The sequence below is a fragment of the Aricia agestis genome, chromosome 10 (assembly GCF_905147365.1).
Source record: "Aricia agestis chromosome 10, ilAriAges1.1, whole genome shotgun sequence".
NCBI classification, from domain to species: domain Eukaryota; kingdom Metazoa; phylum Arthropoda; class Insecta; order Lepidoptera; family Lycaenidae; genus Aricia; species Aricia agestis.
Window position 1 is genome coordinate 376,577 of NC_056415.1, and position 16,672 is coordinate 393,248.

The 16,672-nt window shown below is 36.0% G+C and overlaps 1 protein-coding gene across 1 annotated transcript in view; it reads left to right on the forward strand.

The window, feature by feature from the left end:
- The first annotated feature begins 4,974 nt into the window (after nt 1–4,974).
- LOC121731276 (lachesin-like) overlaps nt 4,975–16,672 on the forward strand; it is an 85,738-nt gene continuing 74,040 nt past the window's right edge. The window contains exon 1 of the mRNA XM_042120640.1: nt 4,975–5,029. The gene's annotated coding sequence lies outside the window, so the exon portion shown is untranslated. The remainder of the gene's footprint in view (nt 5,030–16,672) is intronic.

The following is a 16,672-nucleotide window of genomic DNA, read 5'->3' on the forward strand; positions in this document are numbered from 1 at the left end:
ATTGAAAGAACCGTTTTTTAATACATGCATAATGCATATGAACCTATATACGCTACTGACACCAAAACAACATTTTTTACAATTTTTGTCTGTATGTCTGTCTGTCTGTCTGTTTGTTCCGGCTAATCTCTGAAACGGCTGGAGCTATTTTGCCGGGACTTTTTTGGTAGATAGCTGATGTAGTAAGTAGTAGGCTACTTTTTAACCGACTTCTAAAAATGAGGAGGTTATATTTTACTTTTTTCATATTTGTTAGCGGACTATCAATCTTTGTTATTATACTATGTTGACGCGGACGAAGTCGCGGGCAACAGCTAGTTATTAATAAAAGTGGAATAAGTCCATGAAAAATATTACTCTGAGGTTGTAAAGATACTGAACGAAGATAATATTTCATTTTCCATTTTCACAGTTTCACACATTATATTATGATGAATGATATAAATTATAATAATAATAATACTCCCCACACCGGTTTCGGTGACGGTGGCCGGTTTCATTGAAACCAGACCAAGTACGCAGGAGTAATTTTTATAGTGCCCAAGTGTGTGCGCAGTACACAAGAGCACTCTCTATTCCTTTTACTCTCATAACCCAGTGGGATGGAAGACCGACACGACCGGCGAGAGATCAGGCGCAGGACCGACTTTTTACATGCCCATCCGACGCATGGATCATCTTACTTTTTAGACAATCAGGTGATCAGCCTGCATTGACCTAACCAAACTTGGAAATAACATGTTTCCAACGCGGGATTCGAACCCACGACCTCTGGAGTCGAGAGCGACGCTCTAACCACTAGACCACAGAGGCGTTTTATGAATTATAATTTAAATATTTAAAGAATGTGACACGTGACGTCTTTTTCGAATAATTCACAAGAAAATAATATTCTGATTTCTGAATTTCCATTTACAGAACTCAGAATAATTGTTTCTCGGAGGTCCTGGGATCGATGCCCGTGAAATAATAATTGTATTGATCGAGTTCTGTTTCTTAGAGCCGCGCTGATTACCTTCAAACTGTAATGGGCCTCGTCCACACGAGTAGACAGGTATTAATAATATTATGAATTGAAATGTTACTTTGTTAACTTTGTATGATATTAATATATATGCACGCTTCACACCACGTCAGTCTGGCCCCGTGCTGAGTACCTGAAGGACTTGTGTTACGGGTACCAGACAACGGATATATTATATTTAATACTTTTGTACTATACATATATTTAAGATTTTTATTATATTATGATACACATATTTAATACCATATTTAATACACATCCATGACCCAGGAACTTTAAAAAAATTTTGTTCCGTCGGCGGGATTTGAACCCACGACCCCCGGCTTGAGCTACCTACAGCCCACCAACTGAGCCACAGAGGTCGTCAAAATGGATGGATTCTAAAAATAATGGTATGATTATGATAGGAGAATATTACATCATAAAGTAGACCGCTGAAAAGAAAGAAGTGAGTGAGTTTACCGGAGGCCCAATCCCCTAAACTATTCCCTTTCTTACCCTCCCCTATTCCCTTCCCTTCCCATCCCTACCCTCCCCTATTACCCTATTCCCTCTCCAAAGGCCGGCAACGCACCTGCAGCTCTTCTGATGCTGCGAGTGTCCATGGGCGACGGAATTTGCTTTCCATCAGGTGACCCGTTTGCTCGTTTCCCCCCTTATTTCATAAAAAAAAATATTAGATAGATTCTAGAAATTCTAGAATCTAATTACTTCATTACATACTTAGTACTTATATTTTTTTCAATCATAATTAAATTTATAACTAAAACTTAAGTAACATAGCGAATTAGAAGAGAGGTATTTCCAGCAGTGAGCTATGATGAAATATGGCTAATAAAATGTAAATATCAAACAAAAAAAAATCGGCCCAGCCGTTTGGACGCAGCGATGCCGCTGATACACGAATTCACAGAAAAACAGACGTCGTCAAACTTGTGGTACCCCTCTATTTTTGTCGAGGACTAAAAATATGCCTAATATTAAATCCAACTCAAATAAACAAAAGTTATTTTCCTATATATGGGGGTTCTATTCCCGTTCCACCCTTTCCCTTTTATCCTCTATTTTGTGGACTAATTAACCTAAACAATGAGATGTAATTACCCGCCAATATGTACTGAGCACCGCCTTTGTCGTATTATGCACGTACATACATTAATATATACATCTACATTATACACAGACACAATAAGTTCAATGTTCATAGTAAACATAATATATCTTATCACTGTAGTACACTTGCGTGCAAAAAATCGACCCACCCCGCGCATTTCTGTTCAAGTTGCTATATCTTAAAAAGTTATAGTTATTTATTATTTCTTTTCATTAATAATGCGAGTTAATATGATAGGGAATGTGTACGTTTACTCTACATTTTCTAAAACCAACATGCTTGACTACAAACGACACAAATCACTAAGCACCCCCATCACTAGGTTTTTTAATCGTTAATTAAACGGTTATGTTCTGTATGAAAAATCGGTCAAATCTTATTGTTTTTGTTTTGTCTCGATTTTCATTGATTCATTGTTCATTTAACTTAATTGTAAACGTAATTTCTTTGGGTCCAAATGGATATTATTCCGAATAAAACCTCTCAAGCAGAGGCTTTGCTATGAACTGAATTTAGACAACGAGTTGCGGCTAGAAGTCTTAATTTAAGTCAAATTTCGGTTACAAGAGTATACCGAAGTATTCTAGAGACTCTAAACTTTACCATGCGACCATGTTCAGGAAGACATTGGGCTACATTTGAACGTGATGACTGTTTTAAGGTGTCAACATCCTTGCGAAATCGACATCTCATTTCAGTTCAAGTTACAGTAATTGAGTAGACTATACGACGAAGACTTGCAGGCAGCTGTTTGACTTCACAAAAACTCGCTAACGGTCCAAAATTAGCCCCAGCACACCGTCAAGCGTAGCTTAGTTTCGCACGTTCTCATGTTGATTTTTCATTGGAGCAATGGAGGGTCGTACTCTTTTCTGATGAAAGCTAAATCAGTCTTTATGGTAACGATGGTCGCAGAAAAGCATACCGTAGATAAGTAGAATGATTTGCGCAGGCGTGCATTGACGAAAGGCTTCCATTTGGTAGGTGTTCGGGGACTGTATGGGGCGAGATTTCTTTTGATGCAAAACCAATCTTGAGTTCGCAAACGGGCCGCGCCTTGGCACTTTGAGTACCTATCGCTACATTCAGGGCGTACTAGGACAACATGCGGTGCCATGTGCTGGTTTTGTTGATGAAGGTTTCATATTCATGTAGAACAATGCTCGACCGCACGTTGCTGCGAAAGTTCGTCAATATCTCTCCGACGTCGAAATTTCGGGTTTGGACTGGCCAGCAAGGAGTCCTTAATCCTATTGAGCACCCATGGGGAGAACTCAAAAAAAGGGTCAGGGCCTGGACTCTTGCCGCAGATAACCTTCAGGACCTCCGGGTGGCTGTACAAGAAGATCGGCATGATATCGCTCAGGAGTTCATCATAACTTTGATAAGGTCAAGGAAAACCCGGATCGAAACCTGAATTAGGGTAATAGGTGGCACTACGAGCCATTGAAATCAATTTGTTAGTGTTTTTTACAAGAAAGATGTCATTAATCGCCTACTGAAATATTATGCCAAACTGACCGGTTTTTGTTTTACGGCTGTAGAATTAGTAAACAATTTACAGTTACAATAACTATAGCATTAATTAAATCCTTATTGTACTACCTCTAAAACGATACCAACATTTATTTAATACTTATTATATCTCTTGAGTTATTACCGTTTGAATCATAAGGACAAAGGTGGGTCGATTTTTTTGCACGCAAGTTTAGTTCTAATAAGTCTTTGTTTTGAAATAATTAATATTAGCTGCACTCAAAGAATTTTAATGATTACTAAATTCCATATATTTTTAGTCCAACTCTTCACATACAGTTAGATTATCACTACATTACTGAGTGCGATCGTCGGAGATATTTCCTGATTAAATAGTTTACAAATATTAGTTCCTGTTAAAATTTAAATTCAATTAGTCACACGTAAACATTCAAATGTCTATGGGTGTAAAATCCTTTAAATTTTAAACTCCTGTTGATTCATAGAACGAAAGTGCATCTTTTTGTTTGCCTTATGTATTTAGTAATAAATAGCTTAAAAAATTCCTTTAGTTTTAGAGTATATAGTTTTAAAAAAAAACAAAATGTACATTAAATATTGAACCACAAAGTGAGTGTACAGCTCCGCGCCGCGCGCCGTTGCCGCCCGTCGCGTAATGAAAAGAAATAACGTTATTAGAAAAGACTTAAACGAGCTACAGCCCTCTACGAACTTCGTAGCTGATTGCTACGAAATCCTTACTGTTGCTATTTTACATTATTCTACTGTGGGTACAACATATTTTTCAATATGTATTTAATGGCACCATGAGTACATAATAAAAATTATGCAGTATTAATTTTTTTTTAGTTTAGAACAGCTCATTTTATAATAACTGTTATTAATTTTTTAAAATTTTTAATGTTTAATTAAGTTTTTTCTCTACATTTTTAAAAAGGTATTTCAAAGTTGAATAAACACTATATAATTGTAATTACCAAATTCACAAGTATCTTCTCTCCACCTAAAACTTAACCTTCGATCTAAAAATTTTTAATGAGACAACAAAAATCAAAGTAAATAGACTACAACACGAAGACCATCCAGGTATCGGATAATGAAACCCTAATTATACAACTCCTAGATGCAGCGTGCAGCGCGCGCATACTCGCCTCTTCGGTCGAATTTGGACCTTAATCGGTCGAAAGAAGGTCGCTTATCGTTTGCACTGGGTTGTCGGGGACTCGCTCAGCGTCGTCGGTCGAATTTCGATCTTAGTCGGTCGGGCGAAGATCGCTTATCGTCGGCGCGGGCTCGCCGGCGGCCCGCTCAGTCTTCTGCCGGCCGTGAGAGGGGACGGGCGTCCTCGCCGCGCACAAAACTTTACGTAGTGACTGTGTTTGTGTTGTGATGCGGTACGTACGAGTTTTTGGATTTATTTTTTATGTGGTAAAGGTATTGTTGGGATTGTTATGTCATTGAATGATCTTCGTTATGTTTTTTAAAAAAAGTTTAAGATGTCGAACACTTAATATTAATATTAGATAAATTATTATCACTCTAATATTTAGTCTGTCTCATACCAATTTTTTCCGTATGTGCTACGTAGGTCGTAGATAGATTACGTTTTTTCATTGTGCTAGTATCTAGTTGTTGCCAGCAACTTCGTTGTGTAATATAATTCGGGATCGTAAATTTTTAGTCAGTTAAACAATTTTTTAAGATTTTTCGGATTTCAAAATATTTTTACACCTGCCAAATCAGATAAGCATTAGCAGACACGCAGACAAACACACTTTCACATCTACTTATACATATTATAAAACAAAGTCACTTTTTTTCCTTCATGTCCCTTTGTTCCCTTTAATTTTTTAAACTATGCAACGGATTTTGATGATCCTTTCAGTGTTAGATAGGCCATTTATCGAGGAAGAGAACTAATAGGAGCGAAGAAATAGAAGAAAATATGGATAAAACGCCTAACTTGAACGCGTTAATCTCAGGAACTGCTGGTCCGATTTGAAAAATTATTTCAGTGTTAAATAGCCCATTTATTGAGGAAGGTTATAGGCTATATTTTATTACGCTAAGACTAATAGGAGTATGTGGAAAAAAAGGGGGAAATTATTTGAAAGGGCTTATCTTGCGAACTACTGGAGCAATTTTTATGTTATTTGGCACAGATAAGAAGTAGACCACGTGAAGGATCATAGTCTATCCATTATATTCAAAATGATTAAAATCGATAGCCTATGATCCTTCACGTGGTCTACTTCAGGGGCTATATATTTTATACCCGTGCGACGCGGGGCGGATCGCTAGTATTTTATATTTTTCATATGATTTCATATATTATATTTTCTAACTAAATGTCCCGCGCGGATTCGCTCGCGTAAATATAGCTTATGTCCCTACTCCCTTCACTTGGTCTACTCTATATCTGTGCCAAATATTGCCATAAAAATTGCTCCAGTAGTTCGTAATTTCTAATATTTCCCACGTTTTTCCCACATTTTCCTGAGTTTATTCGGTCGTATTAGTCTTAGCGTGATAATATATAGCCTATAGTTTTACTCGATAAATTAGCTATCTAACACTGAAACAAGTTTCTAAATCGGACCAGTAGTTCCTGAGATAAGTGCGTTCAAGCAAACATACTCTTCAGGTATATAATATTAAGTATAGATTTTTTCAATTATCGCTTGACAAACTCGAGTCTCGATCTAAAAGACTATGAAAAGTAAAAATGACAGGGTCATTATAGGCTCATAAGTCATAACCATGGGACGATGTATGGTATAATAATATGGTAGTGATGATGATGATGATGATGAATGTAAATTGCATAGTAGCATGCATATGCGTTTCGGTGTTGTTTTAAGAACGGAAAGCATTTTCCGTTCTTAAAACAACGCCGAAACTCCCAAACTTGTATCTTTAAAGAATCAGGAGTTCTCTCAGCACCTTCCGAACCACGGTATACCAGGTATATCTCGGTGCAAAATCTTACTTGTTGGTAGCATGTGCTTAGAATACTTCTCACGAAACCGAAGTCACCACATGTTTCCCTATAAATTTTGAGGAGTTCCCTCGATTACTTATGGATCCTTCATCAGATCACCACTTTTGTGAATATAATACCAAATTGGGATGATACCCTATATACCAAAAGAAAAATTTTGAAAATGGGTTAACAAACGGCGGAGTAATCGTTGAACATAAGAAAACGAACATAACACCTCCCCCATTTTGAAAGTCGGTTAAATTTGTAGCCTATATTGTGTTGTTTTGATGTATTAGCTATATTATTGTAAAGTTTCATTAAAATTCGTTCAGTAGTTTTTACGTGAAAGAGTAACAAACATCCATACATCCACACATCCATACATCCATACATCCATACATCCAAACAAACTTAACTGTATTCAATTGTTGCATTTAAAACCGTAATGCATAAAAATATTTTTGTTTCGGAACCATTTTTTTTAAACAAAAATATTTATATTTAATAGTAGTACAATAAAATCATTGTGTAATATTTAGTATTTTTAATTTCGACTATGTTATATCAATATTAGTGCTATTAAAAAGATAAAGTAAAACTGTGCATTAGTCGGTCAAATAAACTGTTGTAATCCATACTAACATTATAAATTCGATAGTGTGTATGTCTGTCTGTCTGTCTTTCTCCCCCTTTCTCACTCCCTCTTCGCGCCGAAACCGCTGAACCAATTTTGCTGAAAATTTGTACCGAGATACTTTAAATTTCGGGAAAGGACGTAAGATACTTTTCATCCTGGAAAAATGTATGGTTCCCGTGCGATTAACGAATTTTGACGGAACGCAGTTGCGGGCGTTTCCCGTTCCCGTTATTTAACATATATATTTAAATTAAGATATTGAATATTATATACCTGTTAAAAAAGGTATTAAAAATATTATCACAAAACTTATAAACCGACTAATGCACAGTTTTTAAGCTTACTTTATATTTTCAACGGCACTTTAAATTAGTTAATTTCAAAATGTTTACTATTCAATAACTAAAAAAAACCTGAAATAGAAAAAAAAATCTATCAAAACCTAAAAAAAACTGTCCTAATATTTTATAATTTTTGGACGTAGGTATTTAGTGTATTGTGACTGGAAACTCAATTTTAATTTTGATGCAATTTAGTGAAAGCCTACAAAAACATATTGCGAAGCCGCGGTGCGTGGGCAATCAAAAAGTTGTGTGTTGTTTGAAGATGCAATCATCCTTAATATTTTGTGATATCTCATTAAAATATTTATAACAAAAAAAATTATTTCATAAATAAAAAAATATTCGTGGCATTTTTTATAAAGAAAATATTGGGATAATAATATCTATGGACGCTTCACACCACGTCAGTCTGGCCCCTTGACCAGGTACCAGACAACGGAAATATATTTAATACTTTTATACTATACATATATTTAAGATTTTTATTATATCATACACATCCAGACCCGGGAACATTGAAAACTTTTTGTTCCGTCGGCGGGATTCGAACCCGTGACCCCCGGCTTGAGCTACCACACACTCAACCGATTGAGCCACGGAGGTCGTCAATTATATAGTATTTTATTAAATATAATTGAAAAACCTTACCATAAAGGGGGCCCTGTCACTATCTGTTTTATGATCATACTTCATTTTAAGCATAATATTTTATTTTAAAAAACGTATTTGCTACAGTAAAAATTATAATATTAAGTCGTTTCCCGGATAAATGTCAGATAAACCATTAACGCAAAATAATACGGAACCAATTAATTAACTGGAAGTTACTTACAATCTTTCATGAACTAGAAAGACATAAATATTTTAACACTTAGTGCGCTGATAATGATGAACTATGGCTAGCATACTCCCGAAATAGAACAAATTCTTCATCATCACAAATAGTATTACTATTTTATTATGTTACCTTTAAGTTTCGCCCGTTATTTTTTTTATTGAGATAACAACAAACTTAAATTCTAAAATTTTAAAATACACTGTATACATAACTAATCTATACTAATATTATAAATGCGAAAGTATCTCTGTCTGTCTGTCTCGCTTTCACGCCAAAACTACTGAACCGATCGTAATGAAAGGCGAATGCCCAAAAATGTATGGACCAAAAAACCGTAATCGATTGAAACCATTTATATGTAGCATAGTAGACTACTTATACTGTATCCTAAATACAATGTCCTTTTTGGATTAAACAATCACCGAGTACTTTTAAAACGATCGTAACTAATTGACTTTTCTTATAGGATATGATATTCAGGACGACGCGATGCTACAAACGATAGTGTGGGGATTAGTACGTAGTAAAAACATTTTTAATACAGATGTACAGTGTTGTAATTATGTATTTATGAATTTAATGTTTAAATATTTATCACTTTTATATCTGACAGTATAGAATGTTAGGTTGGTATAGAAAATAATATGTATACATTAAGTACTGTTTTCTAGGATTATTAAGTACACGATATCGGTTGTAATATAATCGATAAAAACGATCATATTATGATCGTTTTTTTATAAAATAAGGGGGCAAATGAGCAAACGGCTCACCTGTTGGAAAGCAACTATACTGTCGCTTATGGACACTCGCAACATTAGAAGAGCTACGTTGCAGACCTTTGAAGGTTTGCAGGTCGTATGGAAAATATAGTGACAGTTTATTTCAGAGTTTTACAGGGGGCAGCAGAAAGTTTCGCAAAAAACGCACGGTAGAAGACTGCCACTCATCAAAGTGATGAGGATGGTATATTTTTCGCGTTTTCGCCATCGATGGCGAAAAGTTGCAGGAGGTATGATTATTTCTTAAAGCACTCCCCGTGATACAACCGATAGAGGATGTAGAGTGAAGCCACTTGTGATTTAGTTTATTCTTAAAATATTAATATATTTCAAGAATAAACTAAATATAATTATTTGACATACTTTTTTAGGGTTCCGTACCCAAAGGGTAAAAACGGGACACTATTCTGAGACTTCGATGTCTGTCTGTCTGTCTGTCTCCAGGCTCTTACTCAAGAACCGCTATAGCTAGACTTCTGAAATCTTCACAGATTGTGTATATCTGATGCCGCTGTAAAAACAGATATTAAAAACTAAATAAAATTAAGATTCAAGGGAGGCTCCCATACAACAAACGTTATTTTTTGCCCTTTTTGGCTCCTAATCTACATAATATTATGATGGCTATATTATGTAGACGCAATATTTTTTTACGAAATCCTCAATTATGTGTATACTTTAATATTTAATCGCAAAATTAAAATAAAATTAATAATTAATGGGGGCTCCCACACAAAAAACAATTTTCCCTAATTTCACTCTATTACGGAACCCTTCGTGCGCGAGTCCGACTCGCACTTGGCCGATTTTTTCCTATTTAATTGTACATTATTGTCTATCAACATCGCTATCACGAGAAAGATCACAAAAACAAAGGGAATAACTAGTTGATCCGAAGTAGATACCACACTGTGTATCTCAGATTTATTTTTTCAAATTATCGGTTTTGGTTATGGTTTAGAAAAAAAATGAATTGCATATTTTCAATCTACTATTTATGCTCTACTTTGCTGCACATAAATTATTTTAATCGACTATGGGTTTTTTTGGGCATTGTCCTTTGTGCACAGATAGTCTAAAGTCTGAGAAAGGACATAGGCTGCTTTTTAACTGGAAAAAGGGGTTGTAAGGGGGTGAAAATGCGTAAATTTGTTCAAATTAAGTTAGTTCCAAAAACTCATAACAGATGGCGCCAAGAGTCGCCTAGATCGCGCTATCGCTTGCTCATATGTATTTCTATAAGAGGTAGTACCATGATGAGTAGTGTTTTTCGATTCTTTCGATTATACACGTTATTAATTATTAACAGCGCCAAAGCTACTGAACCGATTGTAATGAAATTTTGTACACAGATAGTCTAAAGCCTGAGAAAGGACATAGGCTCCTTTTTTACTGGAAAAGGGGTTATAAGGGGGTGTTTATGTGTAAATTTAGATGGCGCCAAGAGTCGCCTAGATCGTGCTATCGCTTGCTCATACGTATTTTTATAAGAGGTGGTACACGAACTCACCCATAGATAATATAATATATTATAAAGTACTGAGACTCACCTACCAACATAGATATCAGAAACAACAGCCTACCAATAATAAATACTAAATAGTTTATGGGTAAAGCTAAAGTTGTATAATGCAGCTAAGTTGTGTAAAGCTAAATAAGCTTTAAAATTTGGTATAAAAAAGTTTAATTAAAAAAATATATATATTATGCTGTTTTGGGTATTTTGATTTAAGGGGTACCAGGGTTTTAAAAAGCATTTGACAGCAAGTTTGTTGACACCGCGCGCTATAAACTGAAGTATACGCGGACGAAGTCGCGGGCAACCGCTAGTAGGTCAATAAAAGTTATCTACTTAATTAATATTAAATTATTAACGTTACCAACGTACAAAATACCAAATATTGCGCGGGAACCAACATATATTTGCGATTAAATCTATCCTGTGATTCAAATTTACTTCATTTATTTCATCTAAATCAATCCAACAGTTTAATCACGAAGAGGCAATAAACCTACTGTCTTATAAAATTAGTATGGACTACGTAGTGTTTGTAATATTATACTTAATTACATAATAATAATAATAATAGCTCCCACACCGGTTTCGGTGACGGTGGCCGGTTTCATTTAAACCAGGCCAGCTACGCAGAAGAAATTTTATAGTGCCCAAGTGTGTGCGCAGTACACAAGAGCACTCTCTATTCCTTTACTCTCATAACCCAGTGGGACGGAAGACCGACACGACCGGCGAGAGATCCGACATCATCCGACGCATGGATCTTCTTACTTGTCAGACAATCAGATGATCAGCCTGCATTGTCCTAACCAAACTTGAAAATAACATGTTTCCAACGCGGGAATCGAACCCACGATCTCCGAGTCAAGAGCCGCGCTCTATACCACTAGACCACGGTGGCGTTAATTACAAAAATTACAATTATTTATTTTGTGATTGTAATTTACAAAATTAAATATATAATTGTATTTTGTTATAATTGTAATTTAAATTACAAAATAAAATAGTAACAAAACGTAACAGTAGCTGTGAATTGTATAACAATCAATTTCGCTTACAATGGGTGTGTATGGGCTGAGTCTGACACAACTCTTCGGATGTGCCGCTGCGAGTGACAGCCCCTCCCACGGTAACCCCGCTCCTTACAATTACTTTACGTTCGCGTTATGAATAATTAATTACCGAGGATACGTCTGGGGTGTAGGTCTGAGGAAGCGTTTGGGTTTGTAGGTGCTTACGGTTTCATTGTGAGGATTAGTAAACAATACAAGCGGCAAAAAACGTTTACGTTACCTTTATGGCACGTCTATTTGTCTTTTCCAGGTTCCGTACCCGAAGGGGAATGGGAGTCCCATTACAATTACTGAGTTTATTATAATTAGGCATTTAAAAAAAAATTAAAGTGTCAACTGTAATATTTAGCCTTAACTCCGCTTAAACTATCGCCTTGATATTCTAAATTATAACGTCTATAAAATCGTCTATAACACCTACCTACCCTAATATACCTACCCTAAACTAAAATTATTAATTGTATAGTTGATACGCAGGAGCATCCGTAGCCTAGTGGGAAGAACTTTCGTTTGCACTCGAGAGGTTGCAGGTTCAATCCCGGGTGGAGGCGTGTACCAATGAGACATTTTCAGTTCTCAAATACGTATTATGGACGCTTGTACGGTGCAGGAAAACATCATGAGGAAACCCCTCACATGGTTAGTCCCAGACGTACTTACCTGCTCATTCCTCTGGACTAGGCCGACTTTATTGCGAGAATGCCATATTATGTGCTTGGGCAATACGGACGACATTTAAAATCTTGTCCCAGGCACTACAGTATTTAAAGAGTGGTTACTTTGCTCTGAAATCAGTGTATTCACAACGGATGCAAAGGCCTCAGCTGTAGGCCGCCACGCCGTACTGTATTAAAGCGTAGATTAAAGCAGTCACTTACCGGCTTCTTCCACTCTCGTCTTTAATTACGAGTGAATTAAGGCCCTAGACGCCAAAATATTTGCATTCAGAAGTAGATCGAGCTCTACGGCTGTAAAATATTTGAATACAATAAAAACTAGAGTTACAAACGAATATATCGTTTGTAACTCTAGTTTTCATTTCAAAACTAGCAGTATACTATTGTTAAATTCTTTAGAATTTACGATAATATTTTTTTGAGTTTTTATTCCCTGCTAGGTAAAAGCCTTCATTTTGTACGATTGTATTGAAAATTATATGTATAAAAAATTGTAGGAACTTTTATTTAAAATTTCGGCCAAGTGCAAGTCGGACTTGCGCACGAAGAGTTCCGTACCGTTATAGAGCAAAAAATAGGCCAAAAATTTTGTTTTTGTATGGGTTTATTATTATTTTATTTTAATATTATAAATTATTCAAGTAAGTATACATAATATGATTAAGGCATTTTTGAAAATTTCAAGTGCCTACCTATTTCCATTTTTGATAACGAGCAAAAAAAGCCAAAAAAATCACGTTGAATGTATTGGAAAATCACGTTGAATGTATTGGAGCCCCCCGATATAAATTTTATTTAATTTTAGTATTTGTTGTTATAGCGGCAACATACGTACACAATCTGTGCAAATTTCAGAAGTCTAGCTATAGCGGTTCTTGAGATACAGCCTGGAGACACACAGACGGACGGACGGACGGACAGACGGATAGAGAACGAAGAATAGGGGCCCCTTTTTACCCCTTGGGTACGGAACCCTAAAAACATTTTTCTTAAAAAATCCTTTCATGAAGCTGCCCTTATAATATTTATTCTGATTCTTGATCTGCATTCAAATATATAATGTCATTTTCGATAAGGATTGTGATCGACATCCGTATTATGTTCTAAAAATATTTTTAGATGGATCACGGATCACGTCGTGTTCATTACGTATATCACGGGCTTTCTGTTTTAAAATCTATTTCAGGTTTCAATTTTTAGTTCCGTACGCGTTTGATGCCGAAATATTATGTGTCTGTTTCTGTACATTGAAATATTGGATATTCCGTTATGTCTGGATATTATAAGTCTTATAATATAGGAGTTAGGTTCTCTTACGGATAAATTCTGAAATGTTACAGGGCCTGTTTCACCACTTCTTGATAAGTGCTGAAGTGCTGGAAAATGTTGCAAGCCGTTCGCAGGTGCAAGATTAAACATAAAATATTAAAAATATACCTAGGTAACACTGAAAATGTTTAGAAAATGAAAAACGGCTTAATGTAGAAAGTTGACAATACTTTTATTGTTTTTAGAAGTAATCTCCGTACCTCTCTACACATCGTCACATTCGATGGAATCACCGAAAAAAGCAGTGGGCCCAGTCTTCCTTAGGGGTCTCTTCTGTGGCATTTTCGTACGCTTTCATCGCATCTTCAGGGCTCGTAAAGCGAGTACCTCAAATTTTATCTTTATATCTTGAGAATAAATTAAAGCCGCAGGGCGCCAGGCTAGGACTATATGGCGTATGACTCAATATCTCAACACGTGCCATAGTCAAATATTTAACAGTCCGTCTCGCGGAGTGCGCTGAAGCATTGTTGTGGTGAAGGTGTGTCCTGCTTCGAGGGCGCTGCTGTCGAAATTTTTCCAAGACGACAGGCATACAGCGATTTACATACCATTTTGCAGTAACTGTCCTTTCATCTTCTAGTACAACTGTCGCAAAATTACATTTCCGACCAAAGAATGAGGCAATCATCTTTTTGCCTTGACTTCTTCCTTTCTTTACCTTAGTTGGCCAAACCTCGAAAGGAAACACCCCTTGAGCTGATTGTCTTTTGGTTTCGGGTTTGTAGCTATATATCCAGCTTTCATCACTGTGAGGTTGTTAAATACAGCATTTGAGTCACCGCCGTTGAACTTATCTATCATTTGGCGACACCAGTCCATGCAAAGGCGTTTCTGGTCGTCGATTGAAGTATGGGGAATGTATCTGGTACAAAGCTTCCTGACGCCTAAATGTTCATGTAATATTTTTTGAACTTGACTCATAGCAATGCCTAGGCTTGCCCGTATCTGCTGGTAGGTCACTCTTTTATCTCCCTCTATCATGCGTCGCACAACACTAATGTTAACTTCAGTAGTCGCTGTTAAAGGACGTCCCTCACGCGGATCATCAGTGAGATTGCTACGTCCACGTTTAAACTCGTTAAACCAATTGTAAATAGTGACACGAGATGGGGCTTCATTATGAAATGGTTATAGCAGCCTATCAAAGCTTTGTTATTGAGTAAGCCCACAACTGAAGTCATAAAAAATTATTAACAGAAAATTTTCTCGCGTTAAGTTCATTTTCACGTGTAACAAGAGTTTTAGATTTGTCGCCAATTCACCAAAACAAACGACAAATAAATGTAATATACCAAATTATGTTATCAAAGAGTTCTAAAATTGTAATTTAAAAAAAGTTTTCATTAGTAATAATTCTAACTGGCTAGTTCTAAACACTTTCAGTGTGACCCACGTATCTATGCAGAAAAATTGTATGCTATCTCGTATGCCATTCTCCACATTATCGTCCAAAAATCTGTGTAAAACGGGAAATCGTTTACAAACTTCACGTGGAATGAAATCAGCATATTTGGTAGTAATTTAATTTTGTACCGTCTGCTGCTGCCGGCCCGGGGGACTGACCGGCCCTATTCATCCTCCAGGGGACTGATTCGGGCAAGTTTATTTCGACTTCTCACGTACTCGTTTTTTGCTGAGCGTCAAAGGATGGAAATGTACATAATGTGACGTTTCGTTTTAATTCAGGCGAGAAGATTCTCGTAATAGGACAATCATTAATGCGTCAATTTGTACAGTATGTACAAATTTTGTCATACTATCGACAATATAGTCCAACTGTAACCTCGGCCGCGGGGCTGGAAAGCAGCCGAAAAGTTCGGAAGACACAATCCGTATGTGCCTAAAAGTATGAACAATATTCGCGTAGATCTAAAAAAAGATAGTATATACTGTTATTATTAAGAAATAAAGAAATATCTGTTACCTATTTAATTTGAGTTTCTATGTCAAATTTTATCTCATTACTCAAGTAACTGAACTAATCTGTAAATCAATAAAAACTAATTTAATAAACTCAAAAAAACTAAGCGACTAATCTTAAAAAAAATATCCTGTGTAAAACGACTAAGTAGGTAATCAATAGTCACAAAATGCCACCTGAAAATTTGTTTTCTAAGGAAATATGCATAATAAGAAAAAAACAAATATTTGAACTCTTGTACAGTGATGAACGAATCCCAATTTTCAATTGCTTTTATTACTGCGAACGGCTCATGAGATTTGGCTCCATTATACTGGCTTTGTCAGAGTTACCCCATCGCAGTAACAAAGCACCTCATAAGTTTTTCACCGAGTGGAGGGTAGATCCCGGCTGGTTAATTAAGCTACGAAATTAGGTATTGTTATGAAAAACCGACAAAAAAGTAACTTCCTAAGCGACGCCTGTCGACGCAGACACGAGTTAAGTCATAGACGGAGGCGAGCTAGATTTTATCAGTTTTTTTTCTTCAAAAATAAAAATATCACATACTTATTTCGTGTGCCTAATGTCTGATGATTATTTGTGAACTATGACAAATGTAATGATATCACATAAGCTTTAATATTATTAGCTCTTCTAGTTTGAAAAACATCCAGTCAGTAAAAAGGAAATTGAATAATTTTACACTTGAGTTATATTGCATTACTTTTTGAACTTTGTTAAGACTCAATTCAGGATAGTCATTTGACTAAATTATTGATTACTAGAAGAGGGTTTCCGTTGCTCCAAAATTATGGCGGAAAAACCGTACATTTTTAATAGTAATTTCCGGGTAAAACTGCATGGTAAAAGTATCCTATGTCCTATAACGGGACTCAAAGTATCTCCATGCTAAATTTCAGTAATATTGGTTCAGTGGTTTGGGCGTGAAGAG